Source organism: Zootoca vivipara, chromosome 15 (assembly GCF_965207765.1).
Source record: "Zootoca vivipara chromosome 15, rZooViv2.hap1.1, whole genome shotgun sequence".
NCBI lineage: Eukaryota > Metazoa > Chordata > Lepidosauria > Squamata > Lacertidae > Zootoca > Zootoca vivipara.
The window spans coordinates 5,530,478-5,542,190 of NC_142598.1; the positions used below are offsets into that span (position 1 = coordinate 5,530,478).

The 11,713-nt window shown below is 47.8% G+C and overlaps 1 protein-coding gene across 1 annotated transcript in view; it reads right to left on the bottom strand.

Moving 5' to 3' along the window:
* Positions 1-5,443, bottom strand: part of HDAC6 (histone deacetylase 6) — a 36,577-nt gene extending 31,134 nt beyond the window's left edge. The window contains exon 1 of the mRNA XM_035141128.3: positions 5,310-5,443. The gene's annotated coding sequence lies outside the window, so the exon portion shown is untranslated. The remainder of the gene's footprint in view (positions 1-5,309) is intronic.
* Between the last annotated feature and the right edge of the window lie 6,270 nt (positions 5,444-11,713).

Sequence of the window (11,713 nt, forward strand, 5' to 3'; positions counted from 1 at the left end):
GGAAGGGAAAGGAAGAAACACTCATGTTACAAAGAGAACCTGGAGCTCACATGAGCACCCATCCATTGCAGCCAACACCCCAGATCCAAACACCAGATTCCCCTCAAACAGCCAGCCATGGCATGCATATGATGAAGTGGACTGTAGTTTATAAAACACTTATGCCATAACAAAGGTGTTAAGTCTTTAAGATCGCCACAAGATTCTTTTCTGTTCTTACTGACAAAAGACATCACTTGTGAGGAAAGTACCCCCACCCCTTGAAATAACCCCACCCACTAATGTTAGGATTGTCATGGAACCAGAGGCCCATGGAAAGGGAAAACCATCTGCCAAGGAATTGGCCTGCCAGGTCCTATTATCTAGGGCAGGCATCCCCAAACTGCGGCCCTCCAGATGTTTTGGCCTACAACTCCCATGATCCCTAGCTAACAGGACCAGTGGTCAGGGATAGTGGGAATTGTAGTCCAAAATATCTGAAGGACCGAAGTTTGGGGATGCCTGATCTAGGGCCTGTTTAATAGAGCTTATTAAGATAAGTGTCAGACTAGGGAATGCCTGTAAAGTAATAAAGAAAATAATGTAATAGGGCTCATTGGACAGACCCATAGAGCAAATAAGAGGCTAGCTAATGGGGGAGACTCAAGAGGGGGAAATGAAACAATATTGGCAGGCAATTAGCAAGAGGGGAAGCGCACCAACAACTATCTTACTAAGATCTGAGAGCAGGGTTGCTTAAACGGAGAATTCATTATCATTTTAAAATGTATACTCTGCTTAAAGCACAGGCCCTGAGGCTCTTGATGCAGCTTAGAACAAGAAACACTAATAAAAACCATTAAAAAACTCTTCTAACATACACCCCCCAAAGTCAACTGATCAATAAAGCAACAGGAAATTAAAACTAACTTTATCACCTCCAGGATTCTAGAAGCTTTCCTAAAGGTCTTCATAAGCCTTCTGAAAGTTAATTAAATTCCAGAAATGCAGCCACAGCAGATAAGACCCTGCATAATCAGCACGGCAGGTGAATGCTAGATTAGAGGTCCTCGCCTTGACATGCTAACTTTGGAGGGACTGTTATTGGATTGCACAGCAGAGAATTCAAGTCACATCATATAAGCCAGAATCAGTTTTAAGCTCCAATCCTATACTGTGGACGTTCGGGTTGCGAATGTGATCCATGCGGGAGGCATGTTCACAACCCACAGCGTTCGCAACCCGCAACCCGCATCTGCGCGGATTGCGATTTGGCACTTCTGCGCATGCGCACGTACCAAATCCCAGAAGTACCGTAACCCATTCAAGTACTTGCGGGTTCGGCGCGAAGCGCAACCCGAAAAGACACAACCTGAAGCGGCTGTAACCTGAGGTATGACTGTACACCAGAGCTTTCCAAACTGTGTGTCACAACACATTAGTGTGTCGGCTGCTGTATGTAGGTGTGTCTAGCAAACACTCTTATAAGGGGTTAGTTTAACCTCCAGTTTGCTAGTAAAACTGAATTACTGTGTCATGAAATAATGCGTGTCTAAAATGTGTGTCACCAACATGAAAAGTTTGAAAAGCTCTGCTATACACACTTACCTGGGAATAACTTCACTGGAAACAATGAAGGTTATTTATAAGTAGGCCTCTATCGGCTTGTACTTTTAGTTCTTCATCTGCTGTTTGTCAAGACTAGGCCTGGATGGACTTCTTGGTGACAAAGGCACACAATGCCTCACCTTTACAGATGAGGAGAAGGAATCGACAGAAACCAAATTGCTGGCATTCAAGTGACAAAGTACAGTGGAACCTTGGAAGCCGAACACCTGTAAACTGAACATTTCGGCTCCTGAATGAATAGCCGAACGTTTGGCGCAGCTTCCGCAGCTTCCAATTGGCTGCAGGACGCTCCTGCAGCCAATTGGAAGCCACGCCTTGGAAGCCAAATGTTTTGGAAGCCAAACTGGCTTCCAGAACGGATTCCATTCAGTGTCCAAGGTATGACTGTAATAATTTCTCAGCAGCCATTCCAAAAGGCTCCCTTCCTACAGAGGTTCACCCAAGCCTTCCTAGTGCTGGCAGGATGAGGCACAGAGTTTATCTACTAAAGTCAATCAATTACAAAACCCTTGAAGAACCACAACTCCTGTCATCCCTGACCATTGGCCCTGTTGGGTGGGGCTGATGGGAGATGAAGTCCACACTGTCTAGAGAGTCAGGTGTCCCCTGTTCAGCCACCTCAGCTTTTTGTAGCTGGAATGAGCCCTCCCAGACCAGGTGGGAAAGGCCTGCAAGGCAGGGAGCAGGTGTTCTGGGATTCACAGCGAATGGTCTCCAGCTTAAAACATACCATCCCAAGCATCCATAGCTCTGTGGTAGAGCATCTACCTTGCATGCAAAAGGTCCTGGGTTCAATTCCTGCTGTCTCCAGGTAGGGCAGGCAGAGACTCCTGCCTGAAACCCTGGAGACCCACTGCCTTGTCATTATGGAAAATACTGAGCTAGATAGACCAAAGGTCTGACTCAGAATAAGGCAACTTCCTATGGTCTTATGTACAGAAAGAAGCAGCAAGAAGAGGCAAAAAAGAAATGTTCCGGATAGAGCGCCACCTATTCACAATTACCACAAGGATTGCTGGAAGGTTGAAACTGAGATTGGGGAAAAAAACCCCTTCAAGGATGGCCACTCAATGGCTTTACAGTCTTTGGGTGAGCAGATTTAAAACCCCATTCCTGTCTTTCACACATGCACATCAAAAGGAGAGAGATTCACACATGCTTTACATGTGTAAAGTCTGTTATATCCTTTAAAAAAAAAAAGCAATTGATGCCCTGGTGATGCTACACAGTCTTTCTCCAATTGCCAGACATTTCCTACCCTTTCCCCAAAGACAAAAACATTTCTCTTGGTCTCTATCCTGCCTTTGTCTCTATTGTGTGCTCTTCGCTTGTACGGTACTGTAGGTCTGTTTATGCGACCCTTTCCCTTTCCTCAGTCCAGGCGCTGAACCTAGGCACGCTTGGCATGAGAGTCATCCCCAGAGACATCAACGAGATTTACTTTCTCTCTTTTTAAAAATATGATTTTTATTAAATTTTCTGTTTTACAATTTCAGATAAACATTTTACCTACTCAAGATATCGACTTCCCTCCTTCTCTTTCCATGGTTCATTTAACATATCTTGTTGTTGTTGTTGTTTAGTCGTTTAGTCGTGTCCGACTCTTCGTGACCCCATGGACCATAGCACGCCAGGCACTCCTGTCTTGCACTGCCTCCCGCAGTTTGGTCAAACTCATGTTCGTAGCTTCGAGAACACTGTCCAACCATCTTGTCCTCTGTCGTCCCCTTCTCCTAGTGCCCTCAATCTTTCCCAACATCAGGGTCTTTTCCAAGGATTCTTCTCTTCTCATGAGGTGGCCAAAGTATTGGAGCCTCAGCTTCATGATCTGTCCTTCCAGGGAGCACTCAGGGCTGATTTTCTTAAGAATGGATAGGTTTGATCTTCTAGCAGTCCATGGGACTCTCAAGAGTCTCCTCCAACACCATAATTCAAAAGCATCAATTCTTCGGCGATCAGCCTTCTTTATGGTCCAACTCTCACTTCCATACATCACTACTGGGAAAACCATAGCTTTAACTATACGGACCTTTGTCGGCAAAGTGATGTCTCTGCTTTTTAAGATGCTGTCTAGGTTTGTCATTGCTTTTCTCCCAAGAAGCAGGCGTCTTTTAATTTCGTGACTGCTGTCACCATCTGCAGTGATCAAGGAGCCCAAGAAAGTAAAATCTCTCACTGCCTCCATTTCTTCCCCTTCTATTTGCCAGGAGGTGATGGGACCAGTGGCCATGATCTTGGTTTTTTTGATGTTGAGCTTCAGACCATATTTTGCGCTCTCCTCTTTCACCCTCATTAAAAGGTTCTTTAATTCCTCCTCGCTTTCTGCCATCAAGGTTGTGTCATCTGCATATCTGAGGTTGTTGATATTTCTTCCGGCAATCTTAATTCCGGCTTGGGATTCATCTAGTCCAGCCTTTCGCATGATGAATTCTGCATATAAGTTAAATAAGCAGGGAGACAATATACAACCTTGTCGTACTCCTTTCCCAATTTTGAACCAATCAGTTGTTCCATATCCAGTTCTAACTGTAGCTTCTTGTCCCACATAGAGATTTCTCAGGAGACAGATGAGGTGATCAGGCACTCCCATTTCTTTAAGAACTTGCCATAGTTTGCTGTGGTCGACACAGTCAAAGGCTTTTGCATAGTCAATGAAGCAGAAGTAGACGTTTTTCTGGAACTCTCTAGCTTTCTCCATAATCCAGCGCATGTTTGCTATTTGGTCTCTGGTTCCTCTGCCCTTTCGAAATCCAGCTTGCACTTCTGGGAGTTCTCGGTCCACATACTGCCTAAGCCTGCCTTGTAGAATTTTAAGCATAACCTTGCTAGCGTGTGAAATGAGCGCAATTGTGCGGTAGTTGGAGCATTCTTTGGCACTGCCCTTCTTTGGAATTGGGATGTAGACTGATCTTCTCCAATCCTCTGGCCATTGCTGAGTTTTCCAAACTTGCTGGCATATTGGGTGTAGCACCTTAACATATCTTATATCCCTGCATATGTCACAAAAACTGTACTAATCAGTTTTCCATTGTTACACCCATCAAAACTTATTTACACCGTTGAATTTATCTTAATACTGCAGGCGTTTTCAGCTGTATGCAATTATTTTCCATATATGCAATAAATGTTCTTTAAACGTATGTTCTTCTTGCTCTCTTATTCTAGATGTCAACGGGATTTACTCTCAAGTAGACACGCACAGGGTAGGGCTGTCAAAAGCTTGACCTTGGCCCCTTGACGAATTCCTCCCTCCATCCCTTAACCACACACACCCAAAGCACCCTTTTAGATTTCTAGTCCTGGCGAGAAAGAAATGCAGATTCAGCTACGACAAAGAACGCAGGAGGGTATCCCACCCCCTCACCCCCCCGCAAGAGGTCGGACTAGATGACCCTCAGGGTCCCTTTCCAACTCTATGATTCTGCGACCCTTACGTAGCGCAACCTCCCTTCTCCTCAGAGTCAAGGGCTGGGGGGGGGAGACGCCCTCCCCACCCCCAGAGCCCCCCCCCCACAAACACCCAGCACCCACACCCGAGGGGGGCGGGTTCCGTTCACAGGACCAAGAGGGTGGGAAAGGAAAGCGGGGCGTAGCCCGTTGACAGCCATGGGGTGGGCGGTCGCGGGCCGTCAGCGAGGAAGACGGCGGCCCCCGACTACCGTCCCGGCTCATTGTGGGGGGGCGTTGTCCCTTCTCCTCACCTGAAGCTCCCGCTATCCCAGGGCGCGCGCACACCCCTCCGGCTTCCAGGCACTTGGTTCCTCCCCAGGGCGCCGCCGGATGCTGTCACCTGGCGCCGCCCGGGCCCTGAAAGGGAAACCGTTCGCGGCGCGAGGGAAAGAGCTGGGCGGGACCATTCCTCTCGGGCGGGGAGGGGAGCGCGCTGGGAAGTGGGCGGCGCCGCGGAGGAGACGGGCAGAAAGCGGTCAGTAGGGGAAGGAAAGCGAGGGGGCCGGGGACAGAAAGCGAACTTGCCTTTTTGGCTTTGTGTTTATGTACTTTAAGTCTAGATTGGTTTTATTGGGAGAGGGGGCGGCGAGGGGGAAGTTTGGCGATGTTGAATTTATCCCGCGTTTTGACTAAATTGCTCTGGTTTTTGTAGTTTTCGAATTCACGGGCATGTATCTGAAGGCAGCCCTTGATAGGGAAGTTTTCCTAATGTTTCTTAATGTTTTAAAATTTTATATATTAATATAATATAATATAATATAATATAATATAATATTTATTTTATTTTATTCATATGTTGGAAGCTACCCAGAGTGGCTGAGGTAACCCAGTCAGATGGTTGGGGTATAAACAATAACATTTACCGTGTTTCTCATATTTTAAGGCATCCCTAAAAAATAAGGCATGGCAGGATTTTCAAGACCTTGCGAAATATAAGGCATACCCCAAAAATAAGACATGAGCAGGACCCGGCAAAGGCAGCAGTGCGCGCTTTGCCGAGCTCCAAGCCGGCGGCGGGCTGCTGCTGTCCCGCTCAATTTCCCTGCCCCCTCTCGCGAGACTCGCCGCCGGGTCCGCTCTCGCGCACATGGCCCGGTGAGAGGGAGCCTCCCCTGCGCGCGCGTCTGCGCTCACCCTCCCCCCTCCCTCCCCCTTTTCGGCCCAGCGCGCCGCCTTGCCTGTTCGTGTGCCGCGCGTGTGAGGCGAGCGGGAAGGCAGGAGACCCAGGAGAGCCTGGCGGCCGCCGAGAACCCCGCCACCGCTCTTCCCGCCCAGGACGAGGGGCCCGGAGGAGGAGAGCCCGGCGGCGGCGGAGAAGGAGAAAGAGGCGGCAGCAGCAGCGGCGACTCAGAGGCCGAGCTGCTGGACGGGCCTTCCGCGGAGGAGCCTGTGGGGAAGAAGGAGCTGGAGCCCGAAAAAGGCGGCAGTGAGGAGAAGGAGGAGGAGGAGAAGCCGCGAAGCAGCAGCCCGCCGCCGGCTTGGAGCTCGAGCCGGCAAAGGTACCGTAGCAGCGGCGCTTTGCCGAGCTCCAACAGAGCGGGAGCTGGCAAAGGCAGCAGCGCGCACGTTGCCGAGCTCCAAGCCGGCGGCGGGCTGCTGCCTTTGCTGGTTCCCGCTCAGTCGTGGCTCGGCAAAAAATTAGACACCCCCGAAAATAAGCCATAGGCTTATTTTCTTCGAAAAAAAAAAAAATAAGACATGTCTTAAAATATGAGAAACACGGTATTTATTTATTTATTTATTTATTCATTCATTCATTCACTCACTCACTCATTCATTGGAGTAGGATAGCCCTATTTTCACCAGAGAAACATTGGAGGGTATGATTTTGCATATTTGCGTTTTTCTAAATCTTCTCTGGTTTTTGAATGTTTTGGCGCAGCTTGTTGTGGGTAAAACACATTTATAGGCTGCTTCCGAAATAAACTCAGGCTGGGTGAACACAGGCAAGCTGACACAGCACAAGAGACACATCCACCTTCTCATGTGCTACGGGAGGTGACAAAAATGGCCCTGGAGCTGTGACAGTTGAATGACAGGCAAGTTTCACATATTATAAAAATAATGCAGGACTTGTGAATTGGAAGGGAGACAGAGTAGGTGGCAAAACCTAAGCTGCAACTGCAAAAGGACAGAGGCCGTATTGAGCTACAATCGTCCATCTGATCAGAAACACGGTGATATATCCTTTTTTGAAATGCATATTTATTTGGTCTCCTCTGTCCCTAACCCCCAGGCTTCTTCATTTTCCAGGCTTCTTCATTTTCCAGATAACTCTGTGTGAGATATGGTACTAGTCCCATTTTGCAGATGAGGAAAACTGAGGTTGTCAGTTTATCATAGCTGAACGCTGCACCAAGCCTAAAATACTTTCCCTTTGAATCACAGCAACCTCAATCCAATTTAAGTTAGGAGTGACCAATGGAATAAAGTAATGGAACAAGTCCGTTCCAACTGACTTGGGCTAGCCAGCATAGTGCCCTCCAGTTGTTAGGGACTCCAGGTCTTATCAGCCCAAACCAGCATGGCCAATAGTCAAGGATGATGGGAGCATTCCCTGCCCCAGTGGCCTGAGCTGCTGACTGCGAGCAGGTGGCAGTGGGCAGGCACCACAGTCAGCTTTGCTTGGGAACCACGCTTGGCTGTCATCCACAGCAGCTGGCTGGGACATTGCCTTGTTCCAGATGCTGGCATGCACCTTTTTTCAGCCCAAAGGGCCACTTTCTATCACAAGCAGTGTTTCAGGGGCCACGTCGCCGGGGGGGGGGGCAGAGCTATTGGAAACACAGTGAGTGCACAGCATATGGGCATGTGAACACACAGCCATTATTGCCATTCATGGACACATTCTAACCAGGCAAAAGGAGACAGGATGCAGAAGAGGTCTAGTGAGCATGGTCTGAGAGGGGGTGTAAACTGGGGGAGACTAGTGGGTAGGCAGATTCAAGGCCTAGACAGGGCTGCTTTCACATTCCCTTTCCTTGCTGCGTATATTTAGCTAGGGGTAATCCCAAACCGGAATTAAGATTGCCGGAAGAAATATCAACAACCTCAGATATACTTATGACACAACCTTGATGGAAGAAAGTGAGGAGGAATTAAACAACCTTTTAATGAGGGTAAAAGAGGAGAGCGCAAAATATGGTCTGAAGCTCAGCATCAAAAAAACTAAGATCATGGCCACTGGTCCCATCACCTCCTGGCAAATAGAAGGGGAAGAAATGGAGGGAGGGAGAGATTTTGCTTTGTTGGGTTCCATGATCACTGCAGATGGTGACAGCAGTCACGAAATTAAAAGACACCTGCTTCTTGGGAGAAAAGCAATGACAAACGTAGACAGCATCTTAAATAGCAAAGACATCACCTTGCCTACAAAGGTCCACATATTTAAAGCTATGGTTTTCCCAGTAGTGATGTATGGAAGTGAGAGCTAGACCGTAAAGAAAGCTGATCATCGAAGAATTGATACTTTTGAATTATGGTGCTGGAGGAGACTCTTGAGAGTCCCATGGACTGCAAGAAGATCAAACCTATCCATTCTGAAGGAAATCAGCCCTCAGTGCTCACTGGAAGGACAGATCCTGAAGCTGAGGCTCCAAGACTTTGGCCACCTCATGAGAAGAGAAGACTCCCTGGAAAAGACCTGTCCCTGATGTTGGGAAAGATGGAGGGCACAAGGAGAAGGGGACGACAGAAGATGAGATGGTTGGACAGTTTTCTCAAAGCTATGAACATGAGTCTGACCAAACTGCGGGAGGCAGTGGAAGACAGGAGTGCCTGGCGTGCTCTGGTCCATGGGGTCACGAAGAGTCGGACATGACTAAACGACTAAACAACAACAACAAATCCCCCATTGACAGCCTACTGAGTACACATGCATTAGGCTGATATGCATATTGCACAGTGTATATTCTGCCTATTTTCATGGGATAAGATCTGGTGCATTTGCAGCCCTTCCAACAACAGAGAGAGAAGTGAAAAACACACAGCAGCAAGGCCATTCCTCCACCACCCCCGGCTGCTGTTCAGGCCTCATTTGCACAGTGTTGTTCACATCAGAGAGGAGGCAAGGATGTCTTAACTTTATGTGCATGAACTTTGTGATTTCCGTGTCCCTCCAGACACCTGCCACCTGCGCTCATCTGCACATGCACAATTGATGTTAGGGTATTTTCCCATTAATACTCCACATCCAGCTTTTATTGTCAGATCAAAGGTAGCGAATGCATCAAACCAGTATTTGCCAAGAAGCTATGAGCTCAATATGGATTGTGGTGTGAATGTGGCTTCAGAAGCTAGCAGGTGGTGTGCACTGTATGCAAAGTATACCCTAAGTCTCCTCATCATGGTCCCAGGATGTTGGCTTCTTTGGTTTTGGTAAATCCAAAACCTGGATTTTCTCTAGACTCTCACTTATCCACAGTTCAGCCTGTATATAAGTTGCCCATGTCCTTGCAAGGCGCCTGTGGCAGAAAGCAGTGAAGTGAGTCCTGCATTTTCAGAACATATGACACAGAGAGATCATCTGTCTTTGATCGAGAAACCTACTGACCCACCCAGCAGCAGCAACGTGCTTTTCTTCCTTATTAGCCCCAGAAGGGTCTGTCTCAGTAGGTCAGCCTGTGCTACCCGCTGCTGGTATGGAATGAAACCCATGTTTGGGCCAGAGCCCAGGAGAGAGGGAGGCACTGCAGCCAATCCTCCTCTTCCTGCCTTCTGCAACCTTGTTCCCAGCACTCATGCCAGCCCCTTATCTGCAGAGGAGGGGACTGCGTGGGGAGCGATGATCTCATTCTGCAGACCTCCAGAGACTGTGACTTGATGGAGCAGATAAAGTCGCCACTGACTCCTTTGATGGCTCTACTGAAGGATGTGGGAAAAGGGGTGGGAGAGATGTTGGGAGATAGGCAGCCTCCACCACCAGCACTTCAAGGGAGAGCAAGAGCCAAGGCTGTCCTTGGACAGATTCTCCGGGAGTCCCCTAACAGCTCTGGCAAAGGAATCGTGTTGTGTGTGGGATGAGATGAGAGAGTGCTAAGAATCGGGGTCCCTGGAGATGGTTGCTGTGTCCCAGCTGGGGAGATGGTGCTCTTTTTCTTCTTCAAGAAGCAGAGGTGCATAGAGCAGGGGTGGCTAACCTGCTTTTCTCCACCTGGTGTTTCCAACAGACCCATCACTCCCTCCCAGCCAGTGGTGAGTTGGTAATGGGAGTTGCAGTCAAACCACAGGCTAGCCACACCCCTGGAGAGTATTTCCACCACAACCTGCTACCTACAAGTCTTGTCTCATAAACACTTCTGCCCATTTTCCCCTCCTTGCTGGTCTTCATCCCTCTCAAAATCCACCTGCTTCATTAATCTTTACCTTGAACCGAAAAAGAGCTTAAGTACACAGAACTGCATTTGTGCAGACCCATCCTTTTGTTACCTGTATATCTCATTAACCTCCCCCCTCCATTGTGACGGCATTCTGCAAAACGTTATCGATACAATAATATTGCATTAGTATGGATTTATTCTGCTTCATTAGATGTTCTAGAATGCTTCCCCAGTGCTACCACAGGATCACTGTCCAGACAGACAGTAGCACAACAAAAGTGGGACAACACCACCCGCCCCCATGTTTGTAGTATGAGAAATTTCAGCAGGAAGTTACAAGATATGCACTGATTGGAAATGAAGCAGTCTAACCACCCCAAAACCTTTATAGGTTGAAAGAGGGATCATTTATGACTGCCCCAACAGCACCATGACTACAAATAATTATGGATGCTCAATAAAAGGGGCATCAGGAGGGCCCTTAGTTTTAAAGGTTTTACTGCACTCAGACTTTGAATGTCTACAACTCACATTTAACTTGTGTGGTTTTCTTCCTTGTTGGTTTTAAGATTGCTTTATTGCAATTATGGTGTTTTGTATTTTTGTTAGCTGTCCAGATTGTGTGAAGGGCAGGTATGCAACATAAACTATGTTCCTTGATGGACTGTGTTTAGTCAAGAGAGCCGCAGGCTGTGCAGGTCTGTTGTAGCTGAACATGTCTCTCCCCTCCCCACTCCTTTTTACAGGAATCATGTGTCTTCATGATCCATTTAACTTTGCACAAAAATTAGTGAAGGCACTTGAAAAAGCCGGCATTCCACTGTGGAAGCTCCTCCCAGGCAGCCCAAGCCATGCCATAGCTGGAACTTGCCAAAGACAAAACTCACTCACACACCCCTGTTGTTAACACAAATTAGTATATATATTTTCCCCTCTGCAGCTTTGAAACAAATTTAAACCCCCAAAGAGCAGGGCATCAATGGAAGCTCAGTGGCAAATTTACAAAGCCAGTGAAGAGTCAACATGGTGCGTTATCTCTGCTCAAGGTCAGCACGTATCTCCTCCTCTTTTTTGTCTCCTATTGCGATGCTTTAGAGATGGGAATGAATATACCCATGGAAAGAGAGGATTAGGAGATGTACTGGGAAGCGGATTTGGGCCAGTGCATTTCAGGATGGATTTTGAGGTGCGGATAAGTTAATTCCTTACATGCATTAGAAGATGGGTGAATGGTGAGATACCAGGATGGAACAGGAGTCGGTGGAAGGTCGTCCAGTTGTAGATCACCAGATGGCTTCAGGTGGCCTGCCTAGTGCAGGGATAGGGAACATGTGCCC